This window comes from Malaya genurostris, chromosome 3 (assembly GCF_030247185.1).
Source record: "Malaya genurostris strain Urasoe2022 chromosome 3, Malgen_1.1, whole genome shotgun sequence".
Classification (NCBI taxonomy): Eukaryota; Metazoa; Arthropoda; class Insecta; order Diptera; family Culicidae; genus Malaya; species Malaya genurostris.
In genome coordinates, this window is record NC_080572.1 from 14,999,816 (window position 1) to 15,026,181 (window position 26,366).

The 26,366-nt window shown below is 35.3% G+C and overlaps 1 protein-coding gene and 1 non-coding gene across 13 annotated transcripts in view; both read left to right on the top strand.

The window, feature by feature from the left end:
• LOC131437417 (dnaJ homolog subfamily B member 6-B) overlaps window positions 1-26,366 on the top strand; it is a 189,253-nt gene that overhangs the window by 140,833 nt on the left and 22,054 nt on the right. For 2 of the 12 annotated variants that reach the window (XM_058606731.1, XM_058606739.1), the window contains one exon: window positions 7,518-7,553. The exons of 9 other annotated variants lie outside the window; for them this stretch is intronic. The gene's annotated coding sequence lies outside the window, so the exon portion shown is untranslated. Of the gene's footprint in view, window positions 1-7,517; window positions 7,554-15,520; window positions 15,558-26,366 lie in introns of those variants that run through there. One more of the 12 variants, XM_058606730.1, reaches the window with a different exon arrangement.
• Window positions 6,512-6,671, top strand: LOC131439738 (U4atac minor spliceosomal RNA). The gene has a single exon (XR_009231195.1). It is a non-coding gene; the product is annotated as a U4atac minor spliceosomal RNA (small nuclear RNA).

Genomic DNA, 26,366 nt, shown 5'->3' on the forward strand with positions numbered 1-26,366 from the left:
ATGATTGATTAGAAATGTTTTTTTAATCAAGTATTTTCAATACCATTTTAATATATCGGATAGAAGTCCAATGATTAATAACGATCCTAGTTATTTGAAATAATTTTGGATCTTTTGATAGAAGACACTTTTTAAAGCCTATAACAATTTCGAGTCATTTTGGAGGTTGTTTTCATTTATTTCTATATTCTGAATTTTGAATACAACACCATGAATTTGATGATCAAAATAGAATCTAAGTTAAGATGAGATAGATAAGTACATTTTTTCTTCAGTTTTCAAAAATTCGAGTCTGTCCACTCAAGTAATGGGTCTAGAAATGAGTTTCTTGCGTTTTTCGATGTTCTAGTGTATAGTAGTTGCATGTTTTTCATTCGAAGACTACAACATCTATCTATCTCAGAAACGATTAGTCCGATTAGTTTGATGGCTTCGACAATGTTTTATGTAACGGTTGGGGCTATATGGAGAAAAAATACACTGTTAAAAACAATTGTATTTTTACGTCAATAGCAAATTATTACATATTATCTTTAAGTGATTCAGACAAATTTCTAGAAAATTCCAACTTTCTTTAAAGTCTTAGGTTAATGATATTTTAATAAAAAATAGTATTTTTTAGAGATGTTTCGAATCGATAATTTAGTGTAAAGGGCATTTTACTCTGAAATACTGCAATCTAATTGTCGTCATGGAAGGACCCTTAGTTCCTGTAGGGTCGTAGCACTGCACATGTAATTGCCATGCACACTTATGAATCGACTGGAAAGTCTGTTGAAACGGCAGGTCAAGTTCCGCATCGTTGCACTTGGTTGCAATTAGTAAAATAAATACCACGGTGTACTAGCAGTTCAAATTGAACAGTGCTCTGCACTGATGATTGGAAGGCGAAATATAACGAAAATTGAATAATTAACACGTTGGTCAAAACGGTTATGCTTAGAAGATTGGTATAAATTTCAACATTTCAAAAATATGTGATACTATTATCTTAAGCAAAGCTGTTGCTGCGGTAAAAATAAACTTATGTTTCGTCCATAGTAGTGTCTCGCGGCTCTAATCATAAATCTTTTCTGATATCACATACCTAGCCATATTGGTGAAAGCTATGGAGCTTGCTGTGGAATTGCCCGGAAGCGGTACACTTTGATCCTTTTGCAAACTGTTGAACCAGCTTTCTGGTGAGCCATACTCATAGCAAGAGCCAAGCTCCACTCAGATAAAAGCAACTTTTCGTTTCCCTGCCATGAACGACTTTCACTGAATTGCTTTTGAGAACCGGTCAGTCAGTAACCCCCCAATCTGAGCGATCCGAAAAATAATGAAATAGTATTGTTTTGGCAAATATCCCTTACTCGTACTTTTGTTTTGTTTTGTATATTTTGGTACTCTCGCTGATGACTCGTACCACTCCGAGGCACTTCACACCGGTTATGAAACGTACTGTTGTCAGTTTCTGAGACGCAACTGGCAGATTTGAATTCGCTGCCGGAATAAAATTGCAACAGTGATAGGTTTCAAACTTATGTTTCAAGCTGTTGTTGGTCAACATATCGATCGTTCGACCTTACCAGGTTGTCATGTCGCATTGACATTGAATTGATTGACCGATTATTGTTTATTTATCGCGCAGTTCAAAACATGTTTGGCACATTTATTTCTTATCACGACAGCAACGCGAATATGGTGAAAGTGATTCATGTATATTTATTGAGTATTTTATTAATTTATTGTTTTTCCAGTTCGGTTTCACATCTCATCCAAGTCAGTCGACAAACCAAAACCGCTTACGGTCGGGACAGAAGAAACCAAGTACAGTATTGTGTAGTGAACAATAGAACGATCTTGAAATGAGTGAACAAAAACGAACAAAAGCTACCGCCGGTACGAAAGAATACAATTATTGTTGACATCAGACAGTGCAAAATTCGACCTTCGATACGAGAACTTGAAGGTTTGCTTAAGGAGCAAATGCATCTTGACATTAAACGTGTGCATTTACTTCAATGCAACAAGACCAATAATGTTATTTACATCCAGTTCTATAAAGAGTTGGATGCAATTCAATTCGCTAAAGACAATAATAATGTGCATTATGTGGAGCATGAAAATATCAAGTACAACATTCCAGTATATATGGAAGATAGTGCTATAGATGTGCGTTTGCTTGATATTCCCTCAAGTGTCATCGATCCTTATATTCGCGCAACTATTTCCCAATACGGAGAGATTCTCTCTATCGAGGAAGAAAAGTGTGAGAATCTTTTCCCCGGTATTCTAAATGGCGTACGTTTGTTACGCATGCGCTTGAGGAGGCCTATACCTTCTTATGTGACATTCGGTCAGGATACAAGAATACCGTGCAAATCACTTGTTACCTATGACAATCAGATGCCCACATGTCAATATTGCCAAAAAGCTGTTCATTACGGTAAGCCATGTGATAAACCGGACAAGGAGACAACTATACCAAAGGACAACGGTGCTTCCTTCACACCAACCCCAAGTAACCCCAGTACACCTGTGACAGTCACCAACAACAGTGAAGCATCCGCTTCAACGAAACCATTCAACGTATCCCCTATGAAACAAAGTACACCAGCTGCAATTAACAGCTTACCATCTAACCAACCAGCAACTGCAAACAATGTACAACAAGGTGCATCTACAGCAACTAGCAACGAAATCAATAACAATACCACGTCAATGGATGACGAGACGAACCACGAACAAACTGCCCCTCAATCCTCGCAGGAGGAAAATGAAGCTCCTCTCCCCCTAGAAAAAGGGTGACAACGAGATCCAATACAAAAAAAAATTTATCTAAAAACTCAGCTAAATCGGCCACGTAAAGCTTGTACGCAAATAGGCCTGAATAAAATATCTTTCAAATAAAAAAAAAAATATTGTTATTGTAAGTTCAATTTCCGGTCAACTAACAACTTGTTGTCGTTTGGAATGTGTGACCTTGCAAAGTATCCAACAAATTATTATTTCAATAATTTTTAAATATTCTTCATATCCACAAAATTGGAAATCTTTCTATCTCTATCCATTTGCTGAATCTGTCGATAAATATGGCATTCATAGCTACTGTGATAGAATTTTTATGGTATTTCGCTTCGTTCCACATTCTGCGCTCACACTGGTGCACCCTAAGGTTACTCTACTACGTAAACCTACTAGTCATCTTAGTTAGGCGCGCAATGGCTGTAATGGATTATTGACGCCTTATAGATCAATCGGTCTAAGCCACTGAAGAAAAAAATAGTTCATCTTGTTGTATGATAATGCCTTCCTCATTATCGTTTATATGAGAAATCGAAAAAAAAACAACTTGATATTTTTGATTACAACTTCTAGTGTTTCCGGAATTGGAAACCGAAGACCAGAACAGCCGAAGTAAGTTTGATTGACCTACAGAGCATAAAAATATCAATAGTTTCAATACACGTTTTAGAAATTTCGTACCTCTTTCGCGTCTTCAGTTACGTGCACCTCCGGAATCGGAATCCGTTTTACACACTCACTCAAAAAACACATTCTGGAAATTGAAATTTATTTCACCTTTCAATTGCAGTTTCGAAAGTCGAATCTGAACATTTCATATGCATCTAATTTTGTTGAAATTGATTCAGCTATCTTCGCGAAAAATGAGTGACATTGGTTCCATGTTATAACACTTGTATCTCACTATCTGCGGAACTGGAAATCGGATCTGAATGATATCTTTACTTTTTCTATGGAATATCTATCTTTCGTGTGAATCTAAATTTTTTAACATAGATTCAGCCATTTCAGGGGAAAATGATTTACTCTACTTTCATTTATTTTCACTCATCTCAAACTGTAATTGCGGGACTAGCTGTCAGATCCGAATGAAATTGAAAAAAATTAAATGAAATTGAACGGCCCATGAAAATCAGTTCTGCCGTCGTTGAGAAAATCAAGTGACATTATTTTTCGCATACATACATCGGCTGAAGCAGTTGTCAAAATATACCGCTCACGACCGGATGACAGAAACAAAGAACAAGGTGTTGTAAGAACAACAAAACAATCCAAATAGACCTATCGCATGAAAAGCATCGGTGAAACCATGAAAAAAATCCATTGTTGTTAACTTTAGATGAGCTAGTCTTCAATTTCCTGTATAACTGGTTGCAGTCTAGCTTAAAGATGTGTATAAGAGAGAGCAACAGGTTTTGAAAGTCCGTGTCCATTTTCATTCGAAAACTACTTCACCAATTTTTCTCAAATCTTGCACACTTTTTTCTCAACGTTTTCCTTTTCGTTTTTTGTTACTTTGGGGAGGTTTTACAGCTACAAAATTCTGGATTTTTTTTTGAGAAAAATTCTAGTTTTGACTTTAAAAAACCACCAAAAATTCAAAAAAAATCTATGAAGCATCCTCAGAAATAATCCTTCACCGGTGTATTCCTCAATATTTTTCCACGAAAAAATTACAAAATGTTGTTCGAACAATGTTTTTTATTATGCAAGATATTTGATTTTTTTTGAACCGGAACTGGAAACCGAAGACCAGAACGATCACTTTAAGGGAACCCATATCTTATTATCTGATTTTCGCTCTAAACACAATGTACTTATGTAAATCGCTGGTGACCTACAACAATCACAGCCGGTCACATATCATTATTGTCAGCAAGTATACAAGAAACTGAACAAGAAGACATCCACGCTCAAGGACAACGGTACTTCTTCTACACCGATCCCAACCAATCCCAGTACTTATAAGACAGCGCTAAACAACAATCAAACGCTCTCTTCAAGGTATGGCTGCTACAACTAAAAACGACATCATCTCCTCGAGAAACTACAAAAAATGAACAAAAACGATAAAACCTCACAGCGATATGTCTAACAACAGCATCGATGATGAATTCGCTCCTACGTTCCCGAAATTCACTGGACAGCAATTTTTTAAAATTGTTTCAATCGATAGATATCTAATTCGAGATCATAATTGCAAAGTTCCGAAATCAAACATCGAATCCTTTTGGAGATATTGCACTTTGAATTTATTCGCGCCATGTCATTCCTTCGAGACACCTAAGTTTTCGAATTTTGTTAAAACCGCCGATTCACTATTCAAAAGTAACTACGGGACCAATCGACACGAACCTTTTTTTGTTATGTAAGATTTCGGACAGACAAGTACGTGAACCTGTACAATGCTTAAAAACATTTTCTCAATATTTAAATTTTAAAATAGAAAAATCTTGAACAAGAATTCCTATAGGTATGTTTGTATGTAGCTAAATATCTAGCATTTTTACCATGTGTAAGGCTCACGCACCTGAGGCAAGTCTCGGAACAAATTTAATTTATCATTTGGATGTATCAGAGTTCAACTTCGGACGATATTATGTTAACGGGAAGATGATCTTTTCTAATGTCAGCCTCGAGTGTTCCTTCTTACCTAGTAAAATAATTATTTTTAAAAGTAAAATAAAATGTATTTAAACATTTTTTTCATAAAGTTATCGACGCTATCTTTCAATGAATCCATTGTATTGAATAGTAAGATTGTTTATAAGTTCCTTTCCCACATTTCACATTACAAGTAGGTTGACAATTTTACATACAAAAAACCACAGAATTGCGAAAGCAAATGATGTCTTGATGGTACCAACCAATTTATGTATGTAATAGGGATGAAAAGTCACCACTTGTTACTAAACAGTCATTTTAAAATTAAACAATTGAAATTTATTTTGTATTACAATAAAACATATATCGAAAAAAAATTGGAAAAGGCATTAGCATACTAATAGGTGGATTAAAACCAGGTTGTTTTCTTTGTGTTTCTGGAACCTTAACCAGTATTTTGATAGATTATAAAGGTCTTAAATTGCTCTTTAAACTTTGTTCCCAATACATGTTTTCAAATGTTTACTGATAAGATTCGTTGAAAAAATGTATCATACTTTCAAGGTAACATTTGAATTGATTATCTTCCTGTGCGACTTAAGGATATCTTTAATCATGGTTTCTTGAAGACAGGGGTCAGATTATGCTTTGTATGAATGTACGTGCAAAACTGGTACTTGTTCGAAACCTGTTTTATCATGATTCCCCCTTAGAGTTGTACATACTTATGATCAGAGTTGTCACATTTCACTTGAAAACTAAGAATTTTTCAACTATTCATAGAAAAATAGATTGGGAATAAAAAGTCTATGTTTTGGGTGCAAGGAAATTTGATATTAATTTAAAGATAGAATATTATTGTTTTTATTGCATCCTCACATGGATTTTCTAAGATGTGATCTGTTTAGATATATTGTAAAATCATGCTGACAGCACCATTACGGATTCTTGAACTCCCATGTTGATTAAAATTGTATATTAACCACGTGTTTTTGTGTGGCGCTACTGCTGTCAACGGTATTTGCGCCAAACGGTTTTGCTTTTTGCTGCTTTCGTTATCCATCGCTAGTGGAATCGGTACCGGTACATCGGTTAGCGCTCTCGTTTTCTTCTCCCAACCATCCTTGTCTTGGGGAGCATAATATCCAGTGAACGGATAGTGAGGATATTGATGCTGACAACCCAAATGAAGGTATGATCTGATCATATCTCGAAAATACCCCCGCTCTGGGTGTCCGCTTTCAAACAGTGGCCATCTGGGCGGAATTTTTGAAGCGCCCCTTTACTTCACAAGTGGGCGTACATTACTATTAGTAATACTGATTTAATTGGCGAATTAAATGCCAATACGGTACGAATTTCATTTACTATAAGCTTTCAGTTCGACAGAACCATGTTAATGTTTTCAGTTATTGATAATGTAGGCCACAATTTGCACAATTTCTCACAGCAATTCATAATTTATTATCGTCATCGCTTGATAACTCAACTGCGCTAGTGCGCTAAACTTTTTTACTGAGTAGCACATAGACAGACAGCAAGCGGTTTTCCACGTCAATCAACGGATGAAAATGAATAAATTGTTTCAATTAGTTGAAAGAAATAAAATTACGCACCTGTGTGGAAAGCGCTAGTAAATATTTTCGCGTACCTGTTTCCGGGTTAATAGAAATTAGTCGAAGCAGTACGGACCTGTGTCGAGGTCGTTACTCGGTAGAGTAGTCCATGGTCGAAGTTATACGTGAACCGTGGGATACTTTCCTCGATGTCTGAACGATTATGCGAGGTTGTTTTTTGTGCTATTTATCAATGTATGGTAATTTTATTTGGCAAAATTTTTAAATCTAACATCTGCGGTTTATTATATATATATATATATATATATATATATATATATATATATATATATATATATATATATATATATATATATATATATATATATATATATATATATATATATATATATATATATATATATATATATATATATATATATATATATATATATATATATATATATATGAGGTATGCTATCAGCATTCGTTATACTATTATTATATTATTTTTTTAATATTAATTGAAAGCCAACCAGTTTAATAATTCCATTTCTTTATTTTCAGGTAAGCTTCATTGGAGAAAAACAGTCTTTAAGTTATGTGAGTGAGTCTTTTGTATAGGAGCTCTACTATTTACTATCCTCCTATTTACTATTTGTGATCATGTATTCAATAATGTTTTGTGATTTTTCGTTTCACACATGCAGTCTTTAATTAAATGTGAAAACGGATGTCACGACACGGAGAACCCTTCGATCATAAAATGACGATATCGCAGTTTTTGATTTTTGCGATAGTTGATTTAACTAATTTCTTTTTGATTCAACCAATATGGTTTTTGATTTGCATATATTCAAGTAGTTGAAAAATATGTTGTTTTGAATGCTGACAAATGCCGTAGACAGTTGAAAGCAAAACAATAATTGCAATGCAAAATCAACAACTTTTTTAGTTGAAATCTGTTCGCGTCGCTTCAAAATGTCAATGAAAACAACATCGATGGTTAAAGCGTTTGGTGAAATCGTGTTCATTCGATTTGAGTAATATGATAAGAAGTGTTTATCTAACAGCGGTGTTGTGATAAAGTTAACCTTGTTTAAGATGAAAAAGATTTGGTGACAAATTAGAAAATGTTAATGAATGATCATCTCGTAAACTTACAGGTATGCGCAAAAATTTTATGCTTCAAATTCGATCATTGATTTACTTCCAGCAGACTGTTTTACTTCCAGCTGATGATGTTCATGCATTAGCAATAAAACGTTTTTTGACGTGAATTTAATTTACGAAGGTAACAGGAGCGAAGGGTTTCAAACACACAGAACGCGCTGCGATTGAATGGCGCGTTTGAATTGCCGTCGCAAAATTCCAATTCACAGCGGTTGATGCATCCAAGCTCATATGAATTGACTAAAATTTTCGCAAATCAATATCATTATTCGAGTTGATTCAACTATTTGCAATGTCTAAAACAAATAAAACCGATTTATTTTTCAACTAACAGAATTTTGTTTCAATAACAACACCAGTTATTTCAACTAAAATATTTGTTGAAATTGAAGGGTATGTGTCCTCACTAATTGACAGCATTTTTTTCAAACAGTTAAATTAGTTGTTTCAACCATCGTTTCTGCTAATCGAAAAACAAAAATGACAGTTTAGTTAAAACAACAATCGATTAGTTGTACCAAATTTTAACCAATCGAATTCAGAAAATCAACTAATATTCTGGTTGAAATGGGATCGCGGGTGGTTCCGTGGAGATAGTAACAGACACAGATACTAGTATTTCGGTGTGCTGTTAGCAACGTTCATCAGTGTATCAGTTCTAACGAAGCAATTTTTGAATCTTTTTATAGTCCTCTTCAGGGATTACTGCAAAATCTGGTGTAAAAGTTTGTTTTGGTCCTAGCGTGTACACAAAGATAATAACTTCGATAATAACACTACGATAACGCAGTTTTTTATTTTTGTTATATTCAAGTAGTTGACAAGTACATTCAATTTGAAGAAATTTTTGATTCTATAGCAAGTGTTTGTCGATCAACAGATTAGTGATAAACTCAATATTTTTTTATGATAAAAAAGATCTGGTGCTAAATTAGACAACATTTACTGCTTTGATGTTACAAAATTTGATGTTTACAAATTAGTACCTCCTGTACTGAGAAAAAAAATTATGAGATTGCAAATAACAAAATATGCAAAATCAAATCAATCAATTTTTTTAGCCCAGAGATTATATGCGTTTGAGATTCAGACATAAGGTCTACTTCATTATTTTCGTGAAAATCCATGTAATCACGTAATGTTCAAGGTATGCTCAAAAATTTAATTTAATCTAAGCGGTTGATAACGTTGAACGATAAATGTCCATCTCAATTTCTGCTTTATCCAAATTTTTAGTTGATTTTGCTAAAAAAAAAATACAAATCAATGCATTTTCACTGAGAAGACTATTGGTCTGGTGCTCTATGGTTTTGTTGCTCATTATGCTTTTTCAGCTCAAAATATGCAATAATTGGGTGAAGATTTCTTAGTAACTTAACATCGAAAAATGATTCTTTAAGATATTACATTTGAATATAGTATACTATATATGTTAAACATACGATATTTATTTCTCATATCTTAACATATCGAACTTTCTTTAAAGAAAACATAACGAATCAACGAGAGTATATTGATGTTCGCCACAAATCAATAATATTGAACATAAATAGATTCAACCAATTGCAATATTAAATTCCATGTCTTTGTTGTCTACCTACAAAATGTTATGCACGTTTGTCTGCAGTCTTCTTGTTAAAAGTAGTGAACGATCTATTGTCATTTTTGCACACATCAATCTCGAAAATTTGTAAATATTTGATATGTTATGTATGTCACAATTTAAAAAACTTTAACATGATCACAAATTTAATTAACGTTGATTTTTAATTTAAAAGGAACATAGAATAATCTAATTATTATCTGCTCTATCGGTAGTTAAATTTTTGTCTATAAGTGTTATGTTGAACAAGTCTTGTCAATATTTTGTGGTAGGAGAGTTCTGTTTTTTTATTACGTTATTTTTATGTTTTTGTCTGAGAGAGATCATTTGGAAGTCTCTGTATGTATGGCCGTTGTATAGTAGGTTCTCAAGATAGTTTACCGTGGATTGATGGCCAGTACCTGTATACTGTGAGTCACTATAGATGTAATGCTGGTCTGTAAAGATGTAATTCGCAATTGAAATAAAATCAGAAAAACTTTTACGAATTGTTCAATCGTGTAGCATATCGAGGCTAGCCTAATTTGCAGAGTTGTTTATTTACGGAAATTTATTTATTTTTCGTATATTACTGAACAAAGTAGTTTTGAAATGATTCCGATACTTCAGTTTAAACTCCCTTGATTCCGTTCTGGATTTTTTTATGTAGATGCTTCCTGCACAAGCAGACCCATCGTCAAAAATGTAAAAAAAAAACAGAAATGATCAAAGCTGATCTGAAGCTCGAACCATTTGTACAAAGCTAGATTCAAAAAAATTCTGGATGTTTGTGTGAAAGGGAAGATGACTATTTTACAATCAACCTCGGGAAAAATTCAATATGCGCGTTTTGATTTTTTTCTTACGCGCAAACTTATATTTACAAATATATCAAACGTAACATGGGTATCGACAAACTTTGATTTCAAATACTTTTTACGCAATAACTGGTCAGCTTAGTTAAAAAAATATAAATGTAGTTTTGAAGAATATTGATAGGATTGGGAAATGAATTTGAAGTAATTATTTATGGCACCTATTCGTCAAATGAATACAGCAATCCTCCCAGAACGGGGAAGTACGCAGCATAACAAGTAGCCATCCTGAGTTCGGTTCCCAACTCCGCACAAAGAAGGTATTAATGTGACATGTAGTCCAAAAAATTGCACGCGAAAAACTTTTAACTGCTTGAGCTGAACGAATCGTCGCAAAAGCATAACAGGTAAAATCGACACAAACAAACCAGGAATATTTTCAGTGATTGAGCACAGTGGGCTTACCACATGTTTTCTTAGTTTAAAGAAAGAAACTCTTATTGATTTGTAATTCAATTTTTATTGTTATTCATTACTATCACACTAGAACTATGAACCATTAGTCTTTACAATTCACTAACATGAGGTTATATGTATATGTATTGACTAATATGCTAATGTATATGTCTGAGAGTGGTAGCAAGTATACATTCTTTCTAAAGAACGATTGAAAACAAGAAAAAATCAAGTATTTTTTTTTCACTTATAACGCCATAGAACCCACTGTGGTTTTCTTTCTTTTACCACTGCCATATAAAACAGCAGCGCGCAAGCAATGTAGAAAATGATGAGATGAAAATCACTTGAAACTTTTTCAAATTTCGATTATTTCGACTAATGTTTCGGCAAAGCAAAATTTAAAAATGCAAAAATGCTTATTTGTGATGAATTTAATGGCTAAAGCTTAAGTGTTTTTGGTTCTTCGAAATTCTGTCAAATTTTTGAATAATTGATAAAAAAACGCGACCCGCATACTCCGCTATATTGCACCTTCAGGGGTCTTTCTGACCCGAGAGGTATACGACCTTATGTTAAAGGCTCTTCATAAACGAAATTAAATTTAAAACCTTTCTTTAACCATAACCTCTCTCAAAACAATTGTACTATAGCCTCGTGATTCTATTGAATAATGAAGATCTAATGAAACCAATTCAAGTGAATTGTTTGTTTTTGAGTCTCCAACATAGCGTGCAAAAATTACTTGCCCTCGTTTCCACCTACTTATTAGACAATGCGAGGGTACACGCAAGTCACTATTCCACCGTTTTCCGACAGTGCATGTCTTTTCATTGCACGCAAAAGTGACACATCAAATCATTAATGTGCAAAATTAGACTCATTCAATGCCAACTCAAACATAAGTGAAGACAGAACGTTCGACACATAGTCACCTGCAATCGATTCTGTTCGAGTTTACTACGTGTATGGTATCTATACTTATTATCATGTATGCTATCTGTCTTATCAATTGATGTGCTTCTTCGAAAGAAATATCATCGTTGTGAATGATATCTCGATTTCCAAGAAACTGAATTATTGAAAAAAAAATGAATTATTACGAGAAAAACAAAAAAAACTCGAGTGAAACAATAACTAAGATAACTGTGTATAGCTATAGCAAATCCCGCAAAAATATATATCATTGATTTTCCAGCAGAAATAATTGATTCATAGTACGATTTAAGAGGTTAAACCGAATTCGTTGTATTTTGGCGACCAAATTTTTTTCAACCTGTTATCAATTTCACCACTTGGAAAACATTAGTCATCAGGCTTCGCATACTCCGATTTGGATAAAGCGCACATTTTCAGTATGGCAAACCATTTGTTTTGCATGGATGGTGAGACCAATTTGACTCAAGACTGATTTTAAAAAAGGAGGAATGTATTTCCGCATGAACTTTCTTCAAGTCATTGTAACTCGGGAACGATTAGAAGTACATGAAATTGTGCCCAAAATAGAGAGAAAGAGAGAGAGAGAAATAATGTATCCTTATATTTGCATGGTGTAACAGACTTGGTCCTACCGAGCCTCGATGAAAGAACTATTTTTAACTTTATTGCACAATCTTTCTTCACCAGGAAGGCAGAAAATTTGCATCTACCCTTCTCCGTTATTTCAATCACACGCCTATCAGCTGACCTTCAGATATGAGAAACAAATAGTAAATGTGCTCACACAGCATGCTGTTCACTCCACACTAGCAATGGTTGTTGCTTTACGTATCATCGGGCTTGTATTGTGTGTGCGGCTTCCGTCGTCGTTGTCGGCTCTGATGAGAATGGCACTTTCGCGAACAATTCGATACCATAACAACTTTATTTGAAATCGATCGAAGAGTATTTATTTTTATGTATGTTTATGTGTGTGTCTGCTTTGGTGAAAAAATCCCGTGTGCAATGAACAATGATGAATTACGTGGTGATGTCGTAAAGGGAAGAATAAATTTCGGTAATCATTACCAGTTGACAGCTGCACGGAAACAAATCGATAACGGGTTTGTTGCGTAATGGAATGCATACACTAACTTAAATGTCATTGTTAAAAACTATGATGTTATGAAACTGTGGTTGAAGTTTATTCAAAACATTGACTTACAGATAGTACTTATCCGAATTTTATTAAAACAGATGCCCAATGATACGATTAACACACAGGACAGCAACAGCTACAATGCTGCGAAAACATTTTGCAGAAAAAGATTACGTGCAGAAGAAAAACAACACATAATTTGAATTATGCGTTAACACAGTGTCTATTTTAATATACCAGCAAAACTTCGTTGACGCACCTGGCCACTTTCGGTCTGATTATGGCATTTAGTAAATTTTGCTTATCACAGTGTTGTCTTCATTGTCTATTGTGTCTTGAACAATGCTACTTTCTACAACAGAAGATTCCCGGCGGGATACTGGTAATGGAAACAGAAGAAAAGCTCGTTATCTTCACCGTCGCAAAAAAGTGTCAAACCGCAATAAACTTCATCAGCTTATAAAACTAGACTCATACTGAGTTCACTAAAGCGAATGAATTGTGTAACAATTTTGTTTTGTAAAAGCAGACCCTGTCAGCTTGGAGCGAAGTACAGCAACCCCATCGCACGGCATCACATTCAACATATCATGTCAATTGTATGGGTACGCAAAGCTGCTATTTTGGAGCGCACGAAATTGACATATCTCTCCCCTACTTCTATGTACGAGATTCGATGCGGACTCCACTGAGGGCGCTATGTTGCCAAAAAAGGATGCTGCCAATGATTTGTTCGGGAAATGTGAGAGCTGGATATCCTAATATGATGGTTTTGGTAAAAGCTAAAAGCCGTCTCTATTAGTCGTGAAATAGTTGGACCGTGAAAAATCTTGTTTTTGGTGCAAGAGTCTTACAGTTACTTTTATGTTTGATGTATTACCACAAACCATTGTAGCTCTGGGTTGACAACAGTAAACGCCAGTCATTTGAAATTGGTCTGACAAATGCAGACTACCGCTCGAATTTACCTGCTATTATCTGAAGTTCATTTTTCCTTCTTTATTCCATTGTGTGTTCGGGAAATTTTTTTCGTCATCATCGAATCGGCTCAGAATTTTCACTAGACTATCTGTACAGTACAGTGAAATATCTTAATATTATGTTTTACGACAGATTTATGTTTGTTTCGTTGACCTCTTCAAACCAAAGACCTTAATTGTGTATGTTTCATTCTACCCCGACTTTAACCTTGTAGTCGTTCGACGTTTGATTGTACTTCAAGCACGGAATAAAATCAAGATAAATGATTTAACACCAACTTACAAGATATGTAAATTGGTATAGTTTAAAGATCAGATTTGAAAATATCGTACGATTTTTGCGATGCTACTACAGATAACGGTTTAAAATTTTAAACACGATTATTTCGAAAACGAAAGTCGAGTCCGAATAAAATCTTAACTGGAACCTATGAGATGATACGACGCTGGGAAAACATAGAGAGCTCCATTTTGGAGTTCTTGACCATAATTTCTGGTACTTCTGAAGTCAGAATCCGGTAATCGGTATACTTGAAGTCGGTTGGTTTGACTGTCAACTAGCACTACCTAAAATTTGAATGAGTTTTGAGCCCTTTTTAGAAATGCTTTCTACGTTACGTTTAACGATAGTTTGAAATTTTAAACATTCATCACCCCGTAATTTCGGAACCGGAAAATGGTACCGGATCTAATTCAGTAATTGTCCATGGGGCTGATCGATTGATGTATCTCTAAGAAAACGAAATGAATTTGGTTCTCAAGTTTTTCTCCATTATTTTTTGGTACTTCCTGAACCGGATTTGGAAGAATTTTTACGCTCTATTTAGAAGTATTTTTACGTGTGTACACCTTTAAAAGATTTTTCTCTTCGCCCAATTTTCTCGGAGATGGCTAAACCGATTTGACAAATTTAGGCTCGTTTGACAGCTACTATTGAATTGTGAATCAAGTTCGAAGATCAATTCGCTGTTTCTTGTGGTTCCGAAGATATAACGGAGGTTTAAGTGACGTGTCCAATACAACGCATTTTTCTTTCTTTCCACTCAATTTTCTAGAAGATTACCGATTTGAAAATGCTTAAGCTTGTTTGAAAGGTACTTTCGGAAGGTGAATTCAGATAGAAGATTATCTGGTTGTCACTTTTGGTTCCGGAGATATAACGGTATAAGTGACGGCTTTGTTCGCAACCCACTATAGTGGATCCTAACTTTTGTTTAGTAGTATAGGTAAAAATTATAGTTTTCAGTTTTTTTCGCTCATTACCCTGTAATTCCGGAAATGGAAGTCAGATCCATATGAAATAAAATCATATGGGATTGTAGAACTTTTTATTTGAAACTATCTTTGTTAATCGAATAGTCATCTCGGAGAAATGTGAGTACAAATTTTCTGCATTTTTTGCACTTTTTTCATTGCAGTTCCGAAACCGGAAGTTGAGTTCAGGTGAAATAAAAAAAATTGGGACAATAAGGCCCTCTTTTTATAACTAGGTGTGTGGAAATCGGCTCAGCCATCTTGGGAAAAGTAAGTGTGTCGTTAAAGTATAGCAAACATATCAGTATTCCTAGGTGGCTTCCTTGTGGGATTCCAGTTGAAGTATAAAATTCATCAGATACACAATCACCGGTTCCGCTAGCCGTCGGTCGCTTAGGTATGACTTAATCCAGCGGGGACGTTCGATCCATAACCAAGCTTGTCTAGTTTAGCAATAACGATATCGTCATTTATTTTATCGAAGGCTACTCAAAGATCCGCTTAAATAACGTCTGCTTCAAGATCCACGGACAGAGAATTTGTAACACAATTCACAAATGATAGAAGATTTGTAGTATTTGAAAGTGTTGGTATGAATCCATGTAGAGTGTTGACAATATACTGGTTACAATAGTTTAAAATCGACTCCAGAAAGATCAAACAGCTTAAAAATGATGCTCAGATCCCAGCTTGGTAATGGTGCGTAATCCCACGATAGTTGTCAATTAGCTTTTATTCTTTTGTTGTGAACTGGAAACATAAAAGTGTGAAACAGAGAGCTAAAAGATGTTGCTAAACTGGCAGAGCATTTTTTGCAGAATGTCTATATTCGAACACCGATATTTTCGGCAAAAAAAACCTGTTTTAATCCTTTTAGTGTTGTAATGATACCATTCTCATATTACTCATATGTTCATTAATATCGCTAGAGAATTCTTCCAAAAAAAATTGTTTTGAAGCTTGAATAAAACCATAACTTTTGTTGTGAACAAACTAACATAACGTCTTCAATTTGTAAACAGTTATGCGTATGTTCCCTTTTTGAACCGTCGCCATTATCAATACACTTCATTCAGTAATTCCGGATCCGGAAATGGAATAAACTACAGAGTCTGTAGGGAAAAAATCTACCAAAGCTGCCTTAAAATTGTTTTAGTCTGTAGTACAAACTAAAACAATTTTAAGACAGCTTTGGTATATTTTTCCCTCTTTTCCATCGTCGCTCTATATGACGGTTTGAAATTTTTAACGCAACCTGTAACTCCATTACCAATCACGCAAAAACAAAGAATTCTTTCTGTATCGAACTAGCTCGTGGTCACCGCAGATGACTACAAAAAAATTGTTTTATGACATGACATGAGCCTATCTAACATATTGAGATTTTTTCCACAAATGTAATAAAGTATGTACAATTCGATACTTTTTGATACATGAAAATAAAATCACATTCGCATATCCTAGATCAATCGAAAGTTATGGGCGTCTTTTCTCGCGTCGAAAGGTGTATAAGATTTCCCAGTTCTTTTCGCTTAATTAAATCACGCAAACAGATTATTAGTCAAAAAGAACTAAACATTGCCCTTTCTGATTTATGATTTCACTTCATTAGTTGTCGGTATCTCTGATGAGCTCAAAAAATAATTATTTTTCTAAATGTCCAATAAATTGAACATCTGTGTCATCCTCACCAGCGAGTGACTATGAAATCGATAAGAATCATCAGAATACCCACATCATGGCAGCACATCCCATCACTTTGTTTATTCATGGTTTCAATTGAAATCAATTTAATAGCAATTTGAATCAATAAATCCAGTCCCATTTTAATACACGTCAGTGGGAATGAATTCTGGTGATCGTCTCCGCGAAATGCCAATAGATAGAATACTACCTTCCCGTGATACTTTTTTGTGAGGAAAAGAGAAATAACACTGGATAGTCCGATCCCGTTAACCGATTCGCTTTGTGTCGGAGGCGGTCATCCTAAAGCGTGAAAAATCAATTATCTGGAAAACGATTGAGTACACAAATTGGAGTGGGTTAACTTTGAACTTGCCTCTCTGTGCAATTACTCATCCTCCGCTGAACGAACGATGGCTCTAGATCTGCTCGTAAATGCCGGATTGGACGCGGTGAGGTCCGCACGTACGACAAGACAGTTAACCCGATCCGCCTTTAGCCACTGTAACTGAATTTGCAGATTTAATTGAATTAATGCAGCCACTGTAGTTTCCGTATCTTCCACAGATTGGAATGTGCAGCGGGAAATAGATAGAATATCGTGGGCCATCATTCACATAGTAGACTAGTCGAATATTAGAACTTCGAATCATCTAAATAATGCAAATAGACTGAAGTGTAATAAAAAAATGTTACTTCAAGAAACTCTCCACAGAAAAGGTCTCAAATCTGACCCCCAACAATCATTGCTGCTCAGCACGACGCTCCGGCGGTCTTAGTGCTACCTGAAATTATTTTTACCCTTCAATTTACAAAAAGTCCGCTCTCGTTCCGCGATCCAAGTCTCGTTGTGGTATCAACACGGGTAAAAATCTATTGCCGGTACCATGATTTTTTAATACTGAGATCATGATCCATGTCTTCTCATGAAATTTCATGAGTAAAATGATTTATATCATGAAAATTTTCATGAAAGATGTGTTATTGCCCATGATATCAATCGTTTTGATAATGAAATCATGACTTATTATTCATGGTAGAAATGATTCATGATTTAATAATTTTTAATCATGGTTCCAGCAATGGATTTTTATCCGTTAAGTAATTCTACGCCGTGATAGATCTTCCAAAGGAATAGATGAAGAATGTTTTACTTTTACGCGTGGTTTTGAAATTAACGGAGAAGTGAATTATACAAGGAATCCTAAATAGAAGAATGATTTATTCATTGTAAATAATAACTTTGTTTTGTGTTAATATCATGCAGCGAAGATTCAACGTTGGTGTGGTCTAAAACCATAACATCTCATTCTAACATGTGAGCAATAATATGTAATCCAAAGAAAACGAAACAAAATAAATCAATCTAGCAGTAAGTTAGATGATATAGTAATTGTTTCGTAAATGTTTCTTGCTTCAAGCCCGTGCATCACAACGGTCGCTACGTTCTACTAGTTTACTTCAACCGAGATTCCACCGAAAGACGTTTGGATTCTATGAACCGATAACAGCATGCATCAGAACATTTGGGACTGTTGAACATCTCTTCGATTTCGGCGAACCGACACATAAATTTGCGCAGTAAGTGGTCCGTTCCACTATTTTATAACTTGACTACATTACATTCATCAAGACTTTTTATTGTCGGATGACTTAGAGAAAAAAATTAAAATAAATAAATAAATAAATAAAAATAATATTCATTGGTGTTGTTTTTAAATAAATTTTGATGATACAGAAAAACTAAAATGCACAGAATGGAAGTGTAAAATTGTGATACAAATAACAAACACGTAAAACGAATACAGTTCAAATATAAAAAGTGTACAAAAAGTATGTCATTGCTTCCAAATATTGAATAAATAATCCGAAAAAATAAATGTTTGAGTAAATAAACCTAAATTAAAATAAATCGTATTTTGTTAAGAATGTTTGAGTAGTAGGTATAAAATGTTGTTCTCTCTGCAATTCAGGCATGATTTTTTATGTATAAGAAAATCTAGGTCATCGCGTGAAACTCTATGATAAATTTAAAAAAATAATCGTACTTTCCTGAAAATTTCGAGAACTGGTCCCCGGTATCTCAAATGACTCCGAAAAGGTACTCACATCGATTTCTCAGATATGTATAACATTCATTATTGAATTTAATTAATGAATTATGGAACGACTTCAATAACATGTTGAATGCATTACGCTCCAACATCCGGGGTTGGATAGACCGATAGGGCTCAACTGAGCTCTGTTTTATGTTTCATTTTTATACTACTGGCCCTTATTACCAGTGTGATGTGGAAATTAAGTGAAGTAAACGTATTGGGTTTCACACGATGACAACAGAGAGATGGTTCATCAAGTTGATCTTTGACGTTTATTAGCGGTGTGTGTACCATGAAATACTGTCGAGTGAAATGGAAAATTGTGAAATAGAATAAAATAAAATAATATAGACTGAACATGTGAGCAAATCAGCTATAGCTGCCAAACGATGTTCATCCAGTATTTTGTGAGCTTGTGTCGTTTCCGTGTGGAACCTGATGGATGAGATGATTTGTGAGTGAAGTGTAAAAAGAAGTGCATGCAAGAACGGTAATAAAGGCCCCATTAGTCATCGCATATACGGAAACAATTAGTTACAGTGAGAACTGTTGTCTCTCTGTCTCTGCCTTTTGTAAAGACTTCAATAAAAAGATACAAAATTTCTAGAAAAGCGAAAGAATTTTCATGTACATTCGTATTTATAAATAAGAATAACTTACTGCAGTGTCTTTTCACTATCGACCAACAATTCAACGAAGAACTGTCTGGAGTTCCATTCCTGAACCTTCAGATATAAATAATGTTTACTTTTTACCATTAGAATAACAAGTTTTACAAATTATACCTTAACCTTTAAGTTTTAATTCAACGCAATTAGGTTAAGTTTGAACTCCATTAGTTTTAGTTTCAAATACAATGAATATAGATATTTAAGTTTCAATCATATGTAGCTCTAAGTAGATAATCGATAAAATTTTCAATTAAGTTTTTCCGGTTTAAAGGCGTGCACTTCTACTTTTCCTTTTCTTCTTCCCGTCTTTCGTCATACATCCTTTGACACTTCGACAGCCGATCCCCCGTCAGTGGATGGCGTTTTTCCGGAGCGTAGGGGTGGACTGGAACCGTTGATCGACGTTGCGTTCTTAAGTTTTTGCGTCGCTATAACAACAGTATTTAACAGTTTTCGAACTACTTTTTCTGCGGTATTGCTTCACAGATCCGAAGAAAAAATATTGTATTCGATTTTATACATGAAATATCCGAAATAGAAGAAATATTTGATGCCGAAAGTCTTAGAATTGCATGAAACGTCGAGATTTAGAAAAAAAAGATCTCGAAAAACAAATTTTTGAAAAAATCGACTTTCTGGGACTATCAAAATTTCACAGAAAGTCGATTTTTTCAAAAAAAAAAATTTTTAGATGACACTTAATCTCAACGTTTCATGCTATTTTGGCATTTGGACATCAAAAAAAATTTTCGATTTCGGAATTTTCATGTACTCCCCCTGTGGTGCTTTTTCAAGATCGAAAATTTTCAAACCTTAACCGCCGGCAGCACCCCTTACCCATTTCCGATGTAGCTCATATTTTGCATGAGGACATTTTTCGAGGTGCTTAAACTTTTGAGCACTAGCGCTTTACGAAATTAGAGGTGATCCCAAAATATTGGCACCCTTATATATAATATCTCCGGAAACTTATACAATCATATCTCCGGAAACAGAAGTCGCAGTCATTTGATCTTCGAACTTGATCAATGGCCTAACAATAGCTTTCAAACGGGCCTAGGCTTGTTAAAATCGGTTCTCCGAGAAACTTGCGCGATGAAAAAAAAAACAAGTTTTGTCGGTTACGTCACTTATACCATCATGTCTCCGGACCCAAAAGTCACAGCCATTTGATCTTCGAACTTGGCCCGACATTAGCTTTCAAACGAGCATAAGTTTGTTAAAATCGGTTCAGCCATCTCTGAGAAAATTGAGCGGTAAAAAAATCTTTGAAAAGTACACACACATACACACACACACACACACACACACACACACACACACACACACACACACACACACACACACACACACACACACACACACACACACACACACACACACATTTTACGATCTAGTCGAGCTGAGTCGATTGGTATATAACACTATGGGTATCCGAGGCTCCGTTCGAAAATCGGGTTTTCCAGCAATTCTCATACCTTTCTATAGATAAAGGCAAGAAACAAAAAGTGAAATTTCTAACAAAAGGAAAAAACTGAAATTTGAATGAAAGGACATCCTACTCCTTCCTTTGCTATTCGTCTTTATTTGGATCCTACTTGGTCTTTATTCCCTACTTGTGTAATTCATGTACCGAAAAAAGCGTAAAAAATTATAGGATTACAAATAAATACATTGGTTTCAAAGAGTTGGATCCAGAGTCGCCTCATTAGTTTCCAATAACCGAATTCAATCCTTTACCTTACCTTGATTTATTCATTTAGGCCAGGTGTATTTTTTTTACAAACCCAGGGTTATATTAACATATACGTATAACATACATCAAGGAACAAGAAATCATGTTATGAGTTTTAAAATAAAATTCCATTAGAACTATTTTATAAATTAACAGCAGAAAGGAATGTAAAAGGTGGATCGATTTACTTCTATTGGAGTGAAGTATTCTTGATGTCTCCAGTATGGCAATCCATTTATTCGGAGAGGTTAATTCGACTCAATTTGAAAAGAAGAAAAACAATCCATTAACGTCTAATGAATATTGAATTAGAAATTCAATACCGAATACCTCCCCACTGCGTCGGCACTCGTTATGTTTCAATCAAAATTTCAATTACAGTCTGTACGAGAAAACTTAACAAGAAATGATTATAACTACCGATTCAACCACCGCACATCGCCACAGAATTCATGGTTTTACCCTGCAGTCTCGAAGAAAGCAACAGCGAAAATCTCCATTTCCTGTGGGGGTTGTGCCCCGTTATGATGGAATAATCGACCAAAACATACACACCCTGCGTTTGCTGTGTGCTCCGTCGATTGAATCGTGGCTAGGAACCACCAACCACAAAAGGGATATTATTTTAATGGCTTAATTGCTTAATAGCACCCAGCATCGCGCTTTTTACTCTATGGTTTACAATTTGCAAAACTCTACATCTCGGAGACGAGATCGGAATCCAGCTGATGATGGCCACGGTCATGCATTCATAGGGCGGCATAGTTGGAGCACAGAAGTGATCGTTTCTGGTGTCGGAAGAGATTGAGCTGGTAAACAATAACCGTTTCGGTTGAAATTTACCTTTCGTTGTTCTGCATTGCCAAAACAATCATGCCCACGGCGCAGATCGGTGGCGTCCAATGGAAATGAGAAATCCAAGCAACCGGCAATTGTGATTGATTCACATTGAACTGCTACCCATCAGATCTGGTGGGTGTCTTGGTATTATGAACACAGATCTATCATGAGAACGAGTGAGTCAATTTGTTGACTTCGTTATTTTAGTTAATGGTAAAATAGGATGGACATAAATTGATCGAGTTCAATACGTGTAAGAAGATTCATATACATTTTGCGAACCATGTTAGTATGTTGAGTTATTTTATATAATTAAAATTTTATCTCGTAAGTCGATTAAACATGTTCCCAATAAAGGGTGTTACGATCACAACTTGACGCATTTTTTTCATCGTGCTACAAGTTAACTCATTTTTTTTCATCGTTCTTCTCAAAAACATGCACTCCCTCATTTAGAAGATTGTTAAACATCATGTGGATCAACGCGTAAAAATTTTGCTCACGCATCGCGAAAATCTGAACTATTCGAACACCAACTTGACGAAATTATTGACTGTATTCAAACCAACCTAGTAACAGTGAACGGAACAAACTGATTTGTTTCTTCCAATTGGACTACTGTGAATGTGATTACAAATAAGGCAACTCGATACATTAGATTTTTCTGTTCCCATGAGCAGGGTTAGAAATAGAACCCAGGTAGACCGCGCAAAAGACATCGACTTACCCACCATGCTATACTCGAACCCTGAGCCATTAGTTTTATTTTTAGTGTCGTCTTTCTGAACTTTTGCAACAGATTGAAGATTGAAGAAGGTTGTGGAATCGAATCCTGTCTCTGGCGTAATTTGTTCTCATGTTTTCATTTTTGCTATTATTTCCGTTACTTCCGGAAGCGGAATCTGGCAATTGGTATAGCCAAAGTCGGTTCGTTTGGCCATCGACTAACATGACCTACAAATAAGAATAGTCTTGAGTACAGTTTTGAAATGTTTTCACGTTTTTTGCAGCATCACTTTTTCGACACTCATCACGTTATAATATCGGAACCTTTAAGACCATTCATTTCAATCTAAGCTTGTAAAATCGCTTCCGCCAGCATTTAGAATTCGGAATGAGTTTTAATGGATAGGTACCCGGGTTGGTGTTTCAATGCATAGGGCGCTGCCCTTACCAGCCAGTTGTCGTATGTTCGAGCTCTGACTTGGAAGGATTCATTGTCAGTAGGATCGTAGTACTGGTCATGCAATGATTATGTACGCTAAGAATCGCCTGCGAAGTCTGTGAAGCAGAAAGCCAAATTCCACAAAAGGAATTTAATACCATGACTTTGCTTTCTTATGTAAATCAGGAACCGGATGTCGCATCCAAATGAAGTACTAAGTTCTTTCATTTAAACCTAAGTTTATGACAATTAGTGTTGCCATCTCTAAGATGATTGAGTGCATATTTTTTTCCATTTTATTGCACATATTATCCTGTAATTCCTACACCGAAAGTCGGATCTGTGAGAAACCAAAAAAAAAGCGTCCTTTTTTTTTAATCTATGTTTGTAAAAATTGGTTTCGCCATCTCCGAAAAATAAGTAGTTGCAAACAATTTCTAAGCAACAAGTTGGTCTGGCCTATTCCTGACTATACTGACAATTTAGAACGGTTGATAAAAAGCATATCTGGAAACGTAACATCGAAATTGCTACAGTAATATGGAAAAAGTTCATGCAAAAAATCTTTCGCCCGTTTTAAAAGTTAGTCTTGAGACGGTAGCTTTTAGATAGTATGTAAATCGAGCATACTACGACTTTTAAATTCGATAGAATTATAAATTCAATTTTTTTTCTCTTTCCCAGGTAAGCTGAGAAACCCTCTGAAAATTATAGGGTGATTTTCGCAAAGAATAATACGGTAAACAATATAAATTTATTAGAGGAGTCGAGCGCAGTACTGCCCGGCACTACTTATTGAACATTATTTACAGTATGAGTGTGAAAGTTGAGAAAAATTGGAAAAGTCAATCGATAATTTTTTGAAAAAATATAACAAATGCATTTGATGCTGGCGAAAATTAACCGTTTTTCTTGGACAAAATAAAACAGTACCTGAACGACATATTGAATAATAATTATTAAGTCACTATAGTCTGGGTCCCGGCTCATTGCTCCATTCCAGGCAATGAGAGAACCGATAGTTTAGCCAAACGTGGTGCTATTGAGGGTGAAATTTATGAGAGACCGATTGCTTTCAACGAATTCTATAGCGCATCTCGCCAAAGATGATCTGGGTCGGTGGATGCACTCAATTATCCCTACAATATTGACAAAGGCATGGTTCAGGGGACTGGATGTGAGTAGAGATTTCATTCGTGTGATGTCCAGACTCATGTCCGATCACTACACGTTAGATGCACATCTCCTTCGAATTGGACTTTCCGAGACTAATCATTGTGCTTGTGGCGAAGGCTATCCCGATATTGATCATGTCGTTTGGACACGCGTGGAGTATCGTGATGTCAGATCTCAACTAATAAATTCTTTGAGTACCCAAGGTAGACCAACCAATGTCCCAGTTTGAGACATTCTTGCTTGTCGTGACCTTTATTACATGAAACTTCTTTATCATTTCATAAAGACAATTGAAGTTTGAATTTAATAATTGACCACTTTGAGACTTAGTTCTGATTCCTACTGCGTCGATTAGTTCATCCAACAGCAAAATTTTAATAAAAATGTTATGCTGAAACAAACTCGAAATAGGTTATGAAATCAACAACAAAATTTATAAAAATTTCTGCTTATTGTATAGTTCATAGCAGTTAATCGTTTTTTTCTTCAAATAATATGATATTTAAAAATAAGATGAATATGTTTTATTAAACTAGGCGAACTTTATTACGGCGAAGAAAAACTTATGTAAATTGCCTTAAGAAATAAACGTATTTATGGGAAAATAACAAATGCCCTCGAGCAAATCTCTACTTACCTGTTATTCAACGGTATTCGCATATCCTCAACAGTAAGACCGATCCACCAACCGGAAACGACGTTATGTTCATTGACCTAGTGCCGGTTCATGATACGAAAATTTGTGTAGAAGCAATCGCAAGATCCGCGAGATATCAAAGCTTAGCACCGTGCGTACCTCCGTTACGCACTGGCGATGCTGCCTGATGGTGGAACCTGCGGCAAAATAAACGTCGGCTGGCATCAATAAAATTGGAATACAAAACTAAATTGCAATGCATTACGGTATTTCTTTATCATTGTCATCATCGTATATTTTGTACCGATCCCACCTTTCATTGGGTTTAACATCCATTGACAGCAGATATTAAGGTGTATGTCGATTTTCTGCTGCGGCAATAGTAGAGCTATCAACGGTCTGCAGACTTTCTTCAAAGCGCAAACCGGTATGAAATTACGAAAATTAAGATTACTATTTTCTATTGGAGGTAATCGACGTGTGTGCGGCCTCGACTACCACGATCTAATCGAACTCGTATTATTCCGTAAATGTATCGTAACAGCAACATTGGGAGTGAGCTTAATGGTCACGTCTTCATTTATAGCTACTAGCAAAATAAATATCTGTATAGCAGTGCCTCAGAAAATGTAATAACTATTGCATATGCTATAGTGTGGTGTCTTGAGAAGAGCAACATATTTTGCAGAATGCGTCGTGACATTCTACTTTTATTGAAAGATAACCTGATGTTAAATTTTAGTTACGCTCAGTTGACCTATATTTGATTAATTACAGACCCTGTCAGCTTGGAGCGAAGTCAATCTTCAGTTCAGCAACGCCATCGCACGACATCACATTCAACATATCATGTCAATTATATGGGTGCGCAACCCTGGTATTTTGGCGCGCACGAATTTGCATTTTTCTCCCCTACTTCTATGTATTAGATTCGATGCGGGCTCGTCTGGGGGCGACATGCTCGCAAAAAAGGATATTGCCAATGATTTGTTCGGGAAATGTGAGAGCTGGATATCTTGTTAATATGATGTCTTTGTTAATTAGTAAGTAAAATTCACGGTTTAAATTTTTTG